This window comes from Silurus aristotelis (assembly GCF_946808225.1).
Source record: "Silurus aristotelis genome assembly, chromosome: 21".
NCBI classification, from domain to species: domain Eukaryota; kingdom Metazoa; phylum Chordata; class Actinopteri; order Siluriformes; family Siluridae; genus Silurus; species Silurus aristotelis.
The window spans coordinates 15,729,948-15,743,998 of record NC_139594.1 but is presented as its reverse complement, the minus strand read 5'-3'; the positions used below and the strand labels follow the sequence as shown (position 1 = coordinate 15,743,998).

Below are 14,051 nucleotides of genomic sequence, written 5' to 3'. Positions count from 1 at the left end.
CATGCCATCTCAGGGAGTTTTTCCTTGCCACAGTCGCCACTGGTTCGCTTATTTGGAACAAACTTACAATTCTTTAATTACCGCTTTATCTGTGTAAACCTGCTTTGAGACAATGTCCATTGTTAATATAATGTATATAAAAATAAATTAAACTGAAATTTATACCAAACAAGAAAAATCGGATAGTTGTCGAGAAGCCGCGAGTGGCTTGAAAGTTCGGAGTAATATTTCAAAACAGAGTTTGTACTAATAAATAACATTAAAATGTTTGAAAAACTTTTTTATCATTGTATTATTCATTTAAAGTAGTAAATAATTATTCATTTATGACAAGAAATTCACAATTTTTGTTGAGTTTACAGTACATGTACAATTCCCCTTGAAAAAGGAACCATCAAAAAGTGAGTCAAAACCTCGCCTTTTTTTGTTACTCGCGAGGGTCATAGAACGTAACCCCCGTGAGTTTCGAGGTTGCACTGTATACTATTGGTATTGTGTAGATTTCTGACTAGATGTTCATTGAAGTTGTGATGTCATGGAATTGTGTTCAGCATGTTTTTTTTTTTTATGGTTCTTTGGTAACATAACTGCTGTTTTATGTCTAATTATGTTCAAGAGAGAGAGCCAAACATGGTTAAGAGGCATGAAACACCTTGTGGTACTACTGAAAAATAATTAACTTCCTGGTAATAACAGAAACTCTGCATCTCATCAGGACGCATCACCCCGCCTCCTTTGTGTTTCATTTCGTACACATTATCCACCGTGTCTTATTTATGCACAAGCTCTGAATGTATAGAAATGGCAATTTTGTCTTTGGCTGAGTTCTGGGTCCTCATCTTGCCTAATCAATGCAGAGTAATTTAAGTTAATGAGCATGCGGTGTCTTACACTGGCATTTGGACGGCCGTTCGTGTCTGTTGGGAGATGCGCACAAAAACAGCTGCTGCCCTCACAGCCCGATTTTTTGGCTCAGTTTCTCGCTGTGTTCTTCCATGGTCTCTTGTGTTCATTTCACTTTTGTGTGAAATGATTCAAGCCTAATCTCGTAGGAATGAACTGTGTGTGATTTCGTGTTGTTCTAACGGGAAGCACAGAGGTTTGTTTGCTTCTGTTTAGAAAATTGCTGGAGGTTGAAAAGTCCTACATCATTCCAGGAGCTAAAATGATGGGGTTTTTTTTTTGTTAATAGTGCCTGTCTGAAAATAGTCTAAAAGATAATTCTAGAAAAACCTTAATAATCAATATTACACAGTCAATTAAAATCTTATGGACCATTTGCACTCCACCATCAGATCAATGACCTTTGATTTAGTAATTTAGAGAACAGGCAATAAAACTGCAGTTTATGGTTATTCTGTTTGCACTATTGATTAACTATGATATTTCATGCCTTTTGGACACCATTTACAATAAGCAAGATGGTGTACAGACAGAAATAAGAAAAATGGAAACATTTCTCTGGTCAGGATTAGTCTTATTAGTATAAAGCAGTAGAAGTGGATTTTAAGACTAATTTAATAAGACTTATTATTACATTACATCATGCATTATTATACAATACATTTAATAGTTACTATTATTAAAAATGAATAGTTATATATATTACCTATAACACAATGCTTTGTACTGTAGTATTCTTTATGTTAAGATTAGCTGCGTATATATCAGGCTTTTATAATTGTATACAAATTTTATGTAATGTTCTGTAATAATGCAGTTGAATCAAACTGGAGCTTCTACTTATTCTTTGCTTTTTACCATATTTGTCTTATTTTTTATATAAATTGCTATAACAATAGCAACTGGTTATTATGAATAAAAATAATTATACTCATTATAATAATTTCATATCATACAACGATAGATCACAAAAACGCCTGTTAAAATTGAAGAGTTAATAACGTATTAACACAAAAGAATTTTAGCAGCACAAATTTTTATTAACGCGCATTTTAAAATATTAATAAATATAAAAGAGGCGAAATCAAACCTTTCAACGCAACACACATTTATTTACATTGTTCCTACTTTACTCACACATACATTTTTCTTAAATTTAATCACTTAAAATTTGTTTTACTGATGTTTTAAATCAAGCACCAAAATTCTCCGTGCAGCACACAATTAAAACCGTGTGGAAACATAGCAAGTTCTATTTGGTGTCCTGATGATTTACGTAATTCTTTTTTTTTTTTTTTTTTTTTTTTTAAGAATATACAATAATTTACAAGAAGATTTTGTCTTCATTCTCTATGTTGAGTTTGGTTTCACTAAAAGTAAACATACATTTGCATAAAGCATCCATATTTTTCCATGCTCATGTTGATTAGAGTATTAAAAGCTAAAATGTCAAGACACAAAATGTAGGATTTGTATTTTGTATTCTATTTATAAATTGGCTAAGCATTCTCGGTGGTATAAATGTGAAACCGGTACTGCTCTGTGCTTTTTAACGGATCTGTTTTCTCCTACCACTTTTTTTAATTTATTTATAGCCTTTAGGCTATTGAAACGCAATTGTCTTTTTATAAACAGAGTAGTAGAGAGAGTAAATAGAGAGTGTCGGCTTTCTGAAAATTGGCATTGTGTAGGCTGGGTTAACATTTGACCAGGCTGAATTGTTGAATGGCCCTTGGCCTTCCTTAGTTCATCAGACAAAAAGTGCTCATTAATCAAATGCAATATTAGACTCTGTCAGGTCTCATACTTACTGTAGAACAAACAATGCTCTGTCTCCAGTACCACACTTTAAAGTGGTTTGTTAAAATGCAACCACTCTTATCAGACTTATTTAGCACATGACAGATTATTTCTTCTAACAGCAATGCAAAAAAACAAAACAAACAGATGACACATTTCTTTTTCTTGTATCATTTCCTAGCAAAATAGAAAATTGATAAATTGGTACAATATTAAAGTAAAGTTTTTGAAATACACATTTTTTTTTTTTAACAAAGCTCTAGCGCATGCTAGCTCTAATTGTTGTGACCTCAAGCAACATCTCACTAAAGGAACATGAGATGAGCCCTAGTGAGACATTAGTGTACTACTGATTTCTTTAAGAATATTCTTTACTTATTTTCCAGTCTTCTCTTTTTTTGTATGCTTTAGGCCAATGTTTGGCAGCGATGCCTTATATCAGCTAAGAAGGGCTTCGAATCTTAGAAGAAGCTGGCTGTCCTGGGGCCCTCTAATTTATCTGAGTTATTGTCCACTTCTATCTGAAACTCTGTCCTGCTTTCCTCACTGGCTCTCTAAGTGGTTTTTCTACGGCTTACTAAAGGTTTTTTTAATCTACCTTCTAAATAACTTTGAAAGAAGGTCACCACTGACTTGCGATACATTATAGGACAGGGATGACTTACGATATTTACTAACACTTCGCTTAAGGCCGGTGTTCCTGGTGAAGCATTAGAAACCCTGCACAGCACAACAGTATATTCACACTAACAAGTGACAAAGCGACTTTTGTCATTTCCTTCTTACGGGCGTTAAATAGGATGCAGTTTCAGCAACACAGACAGCACTAATCGACAAAGCGATGGCTGGACAAGTGACACATGAATTGAGACTTTTGTAAATTTATTCAGTTTGCTAGGAGCCTGGACAGGGAAATATCCACATGCTTGGCTATTCATTGAAATAAATCCTGTGTGATCAAGCCAGGTCAAGTGTCATTTCGGCCGTATACAGTACAGTAGACTGTAGGGGTTCCCCCTTGACTTTCCCCAAGACACTTACATGGACTGACATTTTTCGGTTCCTCTCAACTCCCATTTTTGGTGGTTCTAATGAAATACAGAGAAATAAAGAATTCTATAGAAAGAAAGTGAATGTACTCCTGCTGAGTGTACATATTTTAACAGACAACCTTATCAAGAGCAACTTCTTTTTATATGCTGAGAAGTTGAGTTGTGGTCCTTACTTAAGGGTCTAGCAGTGGCAGCTGGTCGGAGCCAAAGTCCAACATCTTAACCACTGAGCTACCACTTCCCCATAATATGTTCTGTACTGCTAGTACACTGAGCTATTAATCTACTGGGCAGTGCATGGTCACAAGTATTAATAGTATTATAAGTATCTTGCAAAAGAGATCAATGAGTTTTATACATGTTATATAAATGTTCCCAATTAACTATTATGATCCGATATACTATACTATAATATAGTATATTGTAGCAACATTCACTACACAAAACCACAGGTGGAATGAGCGACTCGCAATCCGCTGAAGTTATAAGCATTTAGTCGGATTTATAAAGTCTTTTTTCGTCATTTCTGTTGACTTTTAGACAGTTGTATGACTTGAACGTTATGACAGCCGACTTTAAAGCTCAGTGCAATTTTGCGTGCTTTAAATAACCGGTAATAATGTGAAACGTCAACCCATGTCTTTTCACGTTGAAGCTGAGCTGGAAATCAGTTGTCATGGCACGCGCCTGCTGTCAGCAAAAGTGTGTCAATTTGCTCGGATGTGATGTCATCTATAGGGATGAACGTAACCTATATTATACCTGATGCCTAAAGAAATATTACTAAAGTAATTGCTTTTGTATATGTCAGATATCCTACAATGCTTATGTTGGTGTTGTGTAGTCCTACGGCAGTGGTGGTTCAGTGGTTAAGGCTCTGGGTTACAAATCATAAGGGGGATCAAGTCTCAGAACCACTAAGCTGCCACTGTTGGGCCCTTGAGCAAGGCACTTAGCTTTATCTGCTGCATGGTTGCCGAACCATGGCTGACCCTGTGCTCTGAGCCCAGCTTCCTGACAAGCTGGGTTATGTTACTACCTTATGCAGTGGTTGTTCAGTTGTTAAGTCTCTGGGTTACTGATCGGAAGGTCGGGGGTTCAACCCCCAGTATTCCCACTCTAGGCCCTTTACAGGGGTGCTGTATCATTGCCCATCCTCACTCTGACCCCAGCTTCATAACATTCCTTGCTAGGATATGTGAGAACTTTTTTCACTGTGCTGAAATGTATATGTGACAAGTAAAAGCCACCTTTACCTAAAAACAACAATTTTTGTTTAAGGTTTGTGACCTTGAGAGAGAGAAGCCTTTCCAAAAATCTAAAAGACTCGCTTAAATATTGTGCCATGTACAGGCACCGTTTAATGCTGTGTTTTCCATGCAGCTTTTAGTAAAGAGGCCGAGCTACAAAATTCAGTTGTCATGACATCCCTCAAAACACATTCCACATTAAGTCTTCTGTCAAGAAAATGTCTCACTTTATTCACGTTACATTATCAAGACATCCAAAGTGCCCTTAATGATTCCTGAAGACTGTTGAATTGTATTTTTTTAATGCAGGTTTATGGAGCTATAAAGCACATATCATGTAGCTCTATCTTTCTAAAGATTATCACCTGTTTATTCCAGTGTTCCTGAGCCTCGTGTCTGAGTGAAGCCATTAATGGTATTGATTGTGCCGATCAATGTAAAAGTAAACGTACCTCATTTTAAGCTTCCTGGCAGGTTTGTAGTCTGACTAGACTCCTAGTGGAGTTTTTGTAAGAATATTGGATTTTATTTTTTACTACAATCATTGTGGTTTCACAGTTAGTCATGGTGTATGATTAGATAGCTAACTCACTTAGAATGTTTCTTAAAATACAGGTTAAATTCTAAATATGTGAAATAAAGGAAGTTTTATCTTCTCAGGTCTCACTCTTACAACAAACAATGCTGTCTCCAGTAGGACTGGACACTTAAAAGTGGTTTGTTAAAATGCAACTGATTTTTATTAGTATTGTTTAACACATGGCTATTTATCCTACAGCAATGAAAAAAACAAACTGCATTTCTTTTTTTTTTTTTTACTATTTCTTATTGGTGTAGAAAATGGATAAATGGGTACAATATTAAGGTAAAGTCTTTTCAAAAGCAACTAATTTTTGAACAAAGCTTTGCTGAAACAACATAAGACGACCCCTAACGAGATTTCAGCGTACCTACTATCTGATTTCTATAACATAGGGAAGTAAGAATCACCGATTTGCATCGGAATAAAATTTAACGATGTGATGCATTAATAAAAAAAGTGTGCATTGGATACTAGTTGGCATTTGTATCCCGATGTTTTTTTTTTTTTTTATATTGTTTTTTTATTATAGTTTTATTGATGTCTTCTTAAAACTTAACCAAAAGCTAAAGAGTTAAGCTAAAAAAGCTAAAGAGTTAAGGATGAATTGTATTCAACATATTTGGTTCGGTTAAAAACTATTTCTTTATATATAATTATTAGTAGATGTGCTATACTTTTATTATTTAGAAATCCAAATCCAAAATCCAGATTAAATTTCAGATTAATTTCAGTTTAAAGACCAGATATTAGCCAAATTCAAACATTATTATTATTATATATATATATAAAACATAGGAAAGCAAAGCAAAGGCCATGTGTTAATATGTGCTGAATGAAATACGCATAATCATTGTAGTATGAAAAATGTACATTCTCGAAACATTCCCATCTTTGTAAGTTATTGCATGCAAATCGATCAAAATTACATTTCATCATTATATCATTAATTGATGTGTATGTCCATAAATTATATCCTGTGGAAAGAAAACGGATGGTATATGTCTTTTTGTTTTGTTTTATTGTTATGTGTACCCCTATAAATGGCTGATTAATGACAGTGATGCAGTAAAACCTAGTTTATAGCGATTTATATTCCATAAAAAATTTCAACCCGACACTGCTTCTGCAAAGGAATGAAAATAGAGATAAGACAGAGGACAAGGAAAGCGCAGTGCAGTGTTTTAACACTCTGTCCAGCTTGTCATTAGGCACGTTAGTGACCACACGACTGATTGTCTTTTTCTAGAAAACCGTGGGACGATTCCAATCGTATATCTCCATCCTGTTGTGTTTTATTTATTTTTACATTTCTAATTTTGTCATTGTGGAAAGATGTGGAAAAACACTACCTAACATGAAATCATTGTAGTCAGAATTTTTAAACATGAATTAAATAAAGAAATACTTGATGCTCATGTTGGGTTGCCAGATATTTGTTTATATTTTGGTGTCCTGGATAATCAGGTTTTCCAATCCCATCCAGACCTACAGAACATCCTTTACCAGCGATGTAGCAAATGAATGTGCAGCGTGTTCATATACGTGTGCTCTCGAGTGTCCTTGAGAGTTCTTTTTCTCTATTCTGGGCAGCATTTAAAGGGTGTGACGATGTGTTGCATCAGAAAATGCTGGCTCTGGTTGTAACATCCTGATTCCTTAATTGAATTAAGTGGATTTGAAAATTTTGGAGCGACTGAATGAGTGCTAAAATGACCCGGTAATTACACACTCCATCATTATATTACACAATCCTGTCTAGAGTTCATTTTGTTTTTATCTTCGCATTGCCCCTAAACAGAAATATACAAGCATATAAAATATAAAACAGTTAATAGGAGTTTCATGTTTGACGAGGATTTTTTTTTTGTATATTTATCAGCTCGTGTCTCATAAAGATCGCCGTATATTGCATGAATCATCATCTAAACAAAATAAGTGTCTTTCCTGTGCTTTATCACTGCAGGTGAACGATGTGAAGTGCTTTAATGCCATTGGTTTTGTTCTCTGACTGATTTTTCATCAGTAAAATCCTCTTGAGCACTTGAGAAGGTGGCTTTAATTCCATTAAAAAGCCCTACAGTGTATTCTGATTCGGTGAGGCTGAACTGCTGTGTCTGCTAACTGCCATTTTCGCATCTGAAAATTAAATTTTATATTTGCCTATATGAACATTTTTCTTATGTTCCTGAAACACTCTGAATTTTATTTGCAGAAGAAATGCATCTCGTACTGGTTTAACAGTATGCCTGCATGGTGCATGCTAACAGCCTGCTATAAATACTCCATTTTTAGAAGGTTCATGAAATGTACAAGGTGTTCGTGAGTCACGGATTTGTGCCCTTGCAACAGATTTTGTCACTCAGGCTCAGCGGATGAGATGCATGAATGCTCAGAATATTTTTCCATAGAAGATGTATGAGGGCACTTCAGCCATCTTTGGATTATGAGCTGATCTATGGCCCTATAATTTGATAGGAAATTTTAGTGTGAATGTAAATTTTAGTAGAAGTGATAACAGTAACGATTCATAGAGTAAGGCTCTTATTATAAAACCATGAAATGTTTTTCATAAGTGAAATGTGTTATGCTATATATATATATACACCCTGTGTGGACAAAAGTATTGGGACATCTGACGTTTCCAGTCGCATTCTGTTCTTCTCCGAACTGTTCTCACAAAGATGGAGGCAGACAATTGTACCGGATATTTTTGGATGCAATGAATTTTCCCTCCACTTGAATTAGACAACAAAACCTGTTCCAACATGACAATGCCCTGTGCACAAAGTGAGCTCCTAAAAATATGGTTTACATAACTTGGAATGGAAGATCTTTAGTGGCCTGCTATCGAGCACAGACCTCAACCTTATTGAACACCTTGGGGATTAATTAGAATGCTGGCGGCACCCCAGGCCTTCTCACCTCACCTCACATCAGTACCTGACTTTACTAACACCCTTGTGACTGAATGAGCACAAATCTCCACACTCTAATATGAGGTGGAACATCTTCTCAGAATAGTGGAGGGTATTATAACAGTAAATGGGGACTAAATGTGGAATGGGATGTTCAAAAATCACATATTAGTTTTTTGGTAAAGTGTCAACAAACGTTTGTCAATATAATGTATATTTTATCAGTAGAGTAGTTGTTTTTTTTGTTTGTTTTAAAGCTAAACTGCTTTACAGGTTACTTTTAGATGTCAAAATGAATAAAACTGTGTAAAAAAGTCTTTTCACAAAAATGCATGTTATTGTTATTAAGAGAAACCGATTACTGTGTTAATCACATTCATTTTTGTTACATTTCAATACATCCACAGTAAGCTGGTTAGAGTCAGGACAGGAATATGTAAGAGCATATGACAGTAATTCAACCTGGATGAGATGCCATTTCATTACAGGGCACATCCTACCTGTGGCAGGCCTGTCAGATTATATGCTGTATACAGTTGCATCATCCAGTCCTGCCCCTAACTGTCTAATACCTGTGGAAGACTGAAAACCTAATGTGTTCAGACCTAATTTGTGTCAGGTACAAGTTACTGTATTATAGCAAACAAGTCTGCTGTAGCTACAAGCCTTCAACATTAGCATTCATAATAATCAGTAAAGCTTGCAAAAACCGATGTGAGGATTGTTAGATAAATTAAACCTAGATATACTGTATTACTTGTTACTTAGCTAACATATTTATTGAATTCTTATTTGAAATTAAACAACCCATTGTTTTATTTTCTTAATTTATTCTCAACCTGTTTTTGCATGGAACATTAGCCATGATGAGAGAATCTATTGTACAACTGACCAACTTGGTAATCATCAGTTTGATGGAATGTGTCATCAGTCCATCATACTATCTTTTTGTCATCTCAGACAACTGAATTTAGTGTAGCCAGTCGTTCTACATTGAAGTAAAACTAAAGAATACAGAGGAAACCCATGAAGACGTGAAGAATATGCACAACCTCAACTTTTATTTCAGTATATGGTTAAAAAAAACCCTTGTATAATAATTGTAAATGCAAATGACACATTTTTGTGCCACATTATTGCCACCTCTTGAATACCAAGTAATCCTTACATATATTGTGCGTTTATCAGAACTACTTTTATTACAATCTAGCGGTAAATCTTTAACCATTACAGGCAGTCATTTCCTTTGTAGTTATAGCCCAGTTAAAATTACCTTGACCTGAAGAACACATGAATACACCCTGCAAAAATATGTGCTTTGCTAAAATCTTTATTGATTGCCCTAAAATTTGCCCTTGGACTCTTATGAGTTTCAAATAAAAGGCTTTTCTATTAGAAGTGAGTATAGAGAAAATGACCCATATGATACCGATGTGGGAATTTAAACGGAAGCAAAAACCTGAAACGAATCAATGCGTTTGGAGAAACTGCAATTTGGTTTTATCTTTCCATTAGCAATGTTCAAGCTTGTGAGAAAAGAGTTTCTAATATATCCATTGAGGAAGTACATGAATAACTTTTACATTAGAATTGCCCGGAAAAAAGATAAATGAGTAAAACCTTTGCTTAATATTCCCAATATCTTTTTGTAATCCTGTGGCAAAGATTTTTTTTTTACTATAAATAACGCAGAACTGAGCCAAAGTCGAGTTGTACAGTATACTTGTGTAACAGAAGATACCTCTGTGATTGTTCTGGACAGGAAAGTTCCTAGCTGGCTGTATCTGGAGTGAGCACTCACACTTCTACCTCAAGTTCAGGCTTTTTTTCCTTTCAGAAAGACAGGCATTGTTTTCAGTCTGCTGTGAGTACAAATAAAAAAAAACGATACTGTGTTCTGCCCTGACACACTGTCCTGCATTGTTCCACGACCCTGTGGCTATATGAGCAGGCTTTACACTCAGCTTACACTCAGTCGTACTGAGCTCGCTTTACCACACAGAAATGATTCTCAGTCAGATTTCCAAGCTGCCTCTGTGCTCCTAATTAAATAAAACCCAGGCTTCATATTCTTCAGAGAACTACCAGAGAGTCATTAGCTTTAGAAGCATCACATCCAGAGGAAAGATTGTTGTAGTTCCTCTTGACATAAGGAAGAACTGCACTTTAACAAAAGTACAATGGAAATATTAGATTTGCTTGAGTAAATCCCACCTTCATAAATCCGATCCGTTGCAGAAATTAATATACTGTATGCATCCAGAGACTTCAGTCTTTATTGTTTGCTATTTGAGATGCCTTTAGGGTGAAACAAGAAGGAAGCAGTTGTTTGTCATTTTCAGAGTTTCTTGTTTAAGCTCTCACTCGGGGAATCTACCTCACGCTGCGTTAGTGAAATGTTTGTTGGTTGTAAAGGAGCTCAGTGCTACTGCCTCAAGATCAAAATTAAAGACTGTCAGGGAGTGTATTCCTGGGGAAATAAGTTACAGTCAGAATCAGCAATTTGTTACAAGGGTGAAAAAGGTAAATACATTTTCCCCACTCCAGGCTAAAATGAAGGACAGTTTGTATGCAAACTATGGGCCTGCCTTATATGAATGTATTCTTATATTAATATTTATGCCTGCCTATGGAAGTTGCTTTTTGTAAAAAGGTTGAGCACCAGAGCTGCTCAAGGCCTACAGTACTCAGAATTTAATGCAGGGGGGTCCAATCTTTTTCACAAAAGGGCTGGTGTGGGTGCAGGTTTTCATTCCAAACAAAAACTGCTGGTCATTGAAAAATACAATTATTAGATTTAAACAGGTAGAATTTGGTGTGAACTTGATTGGCTTTGTAGAAAAGATTGGATACCCCTAATTTAATGTTTGTTTGTTTTTTTCTTCATTATTCAATCATCCCATCAAACAACTAAAGTTACATTCATATCATATTCTTCCTATATCCTCTTTCTCATTATAATTTTGACCTATTTTTTTAGGAAAAAGATCAGTGCTGTAATATCAGTTAATCTGGCTGTAACCTGTCTGTCTGTAGAGGGAGAACACGAGTGTGTGAACTCATCATAGTATTTATTTTGGGCAATCCAAGAATCACTGGGAGATTATACATAAGTAGGCAACGTGACTGAATATATTAATAACGTGTCCTGTATATATTCAGAAGCGATGATGCAAGTGAGAGTCGGAAAACTAAAAACAATCCACAAGGAAACAACTCTCAGAACTGTGTGGCAATACTTCGAGAGTAGAAATGGAGACAAATAGGTGTAAATTTCCAAAACTAATTAAAGGCTGAACACAGAACAGGTGCACACTTTAGAGAAACAAACCACGAGAGACTCAGGAATAGGACTGGAAACAAGAGAAATGCAAATCCCAACCTTTTCACAGTATAGGAATTGAACAGCAGTGTGAGAATACACGTTTTGGATATAGCCCAAGCATTTGTACCATGGAAGATGTTTCTGCTTATTATCTTCTACCGTTATCAGAATCTCTCTAGCGTTACAGAAGTGTTACAAGAATGAATCAAAAAATTTGTCTTTCAGGCCAGCTTGCTAATATGGCTGTATTAGCTTGCTACCACATTGCATAGTGCGTTATTGTGCTATTTGTGTGTTATTATGACCTGACACTTCTGTGTTGGTTAATCTTTGACATGATTGCCAGTCCTAATTTGTGTTCTGTTTACTAACACTGAGTATAATACACAGGAGGCAAGGCATTGTTGACAGGGAAAAGTCTTCTTTCTATTATCATGCCCACAGCAATATGTAATTTGCAGGTGTGTCTTTGGACATTAGTGCATGATGATGATTTGGCATATGTGTTTGGAAACTATTATTATCTCTGACTGTTTAATAGTATAAAGCATGTTAGTGTTTTTTTCTGTACCTGAAATCAATAACAGCATAAGTTTAATGTCTCTTGCCAGATCCTGTCAAGAGGGAGTGTAGAAACTAAGGCCGCAATAATCCGTATAAATTTCTACACAGCATTTTTGTTTTTAGAACTTTTTGCATCCAAACTTTCGTTTTTAATTGTTTCCCAAAAGTTTCTCATCCACACTGAAACGTCTGAAAACGCTTACATTTACATTTGCAGCATTTAGCAGACGCCCTTATCCAGAGCGACATACAAAAGTGCTTTGAGTCTCTAGTAATAAATAAATCTACACTGGTACACAAGATTACAAACTTAATATAAATATAACTCTTGAATTCTACAAAGCAAACCTGGAAAGTGCTTATTTAAGTGTTCAGGAAGAGGTAGGTCTTCAATCGTCGCTTGAATATAATCAGGGACTCCACTGTACGGACATCTAGGGGAAGTTCATTCCACCACCTCGGTGCCAGAACAGAGAAGAGCCTTGAAGTGTACTTACTTCTCATTCTAAGAGAAGGTGGTACCAGTCGAGCAGTGCTGGAGGATCTCACACAGCATGGTGCAGTGGGAGATGTGATTAGGTCTCTGAGGTAAGATGGTGCTGGTCCACTGCACATGAGCAAAACATTAGTTTCTTGCTCTTCGAAATGTCACGCCAATGACTTTAAATGCGTCATCGTTTTCGAAAGCCTGTGTTTTTGCAGTCCACACTGCGACGCGAAAACGGCTTTTTGAAATGGATCGTGTTGGTGAGCATTTTCAAACTTTAGCGTTGATTGAAAAACGATGTCTCAGTGTGGACGGAAGGCCAAATAATCAAATGAATAATACAATGGATATATTAGATTTGCATAAATTTAAATATGCGTTTTCAGACAAAAATTTGTGAGGACATGGCCTAATACAGAATTGAAAACCAACACTAAAATGGTGACAGGGGTGACAAAATGTAAGATACAACAAGACAAATTGATGTAGAAGTAACAAAGTATTCGCTTTATTGATAGCAATAACAGTAACTGTCTGGAACACTTGTCAGTACGGTAAATCTCTACAGTTGGTGGACCTTTTAAGATGATGTTGATTGCTTCTGGTGTGAGTCAGCATTATATGGCCACAAGGAAATGTTTAAGAATGTTAATGTGAGTGGTTTGTGTGGACGTAATGCCAAAATGTCTTGCTAAAGCAGGTTATTTGGGCATCTGCCATGACGCTTTGGATGAGTTGACACTGAAGAGGCCCAGTTTATGTGATCAGTGGTGGTTGGCCAAACTGAGGTGCCCTTCAGTGTTGAGTGTCAATACAAATGCACTTTCTAACCCTTCACCCATCCCAGCTCTATCATATCTTTCTTGCTTTTATCATTCCTGCCCCGGTGTCTCTTGTTTTTTTCCTGTCGCACCTCGCAGTTAATCTTTGGCCTGGGCCCCAGCACTGTAGTCAAAGGCGGCGTGGCTCAGCACCACGTTATATAAATACTAATGGAGGAGAGCAAAATGACGCTGAGTGCTGGAACAAGGGAGAGGAGCAGCGAAAGGAAAGAGCCGTAATGAAGAGAGTGGGAGTGAAAAGATGGATGGTGGTGTCGCTACTGTATGACTTGCCCATGCAGTTCAGGGAGGATCATTCTTGGAATAGAGGAAAAGGAAGAAAGACGGCCA

The 14,051-nt window shown here is 36.2% G+C and overlaps 1 protein-coding gene across 10 annotated transcripts in view; it reads left to right on the top strand.

Annotated features, from left to right (window-relative positions):
- Positions 1–14,051, top strand: part of ppp1r9a (protein phosphatase 1, regulatory subunit 9A) — a 71,803-nt gene that overhangs the window by 14,090 nt on the left and 43,662 nt on the right. The gene's annotated exons all lie outside the window — the stretch shown is intronic.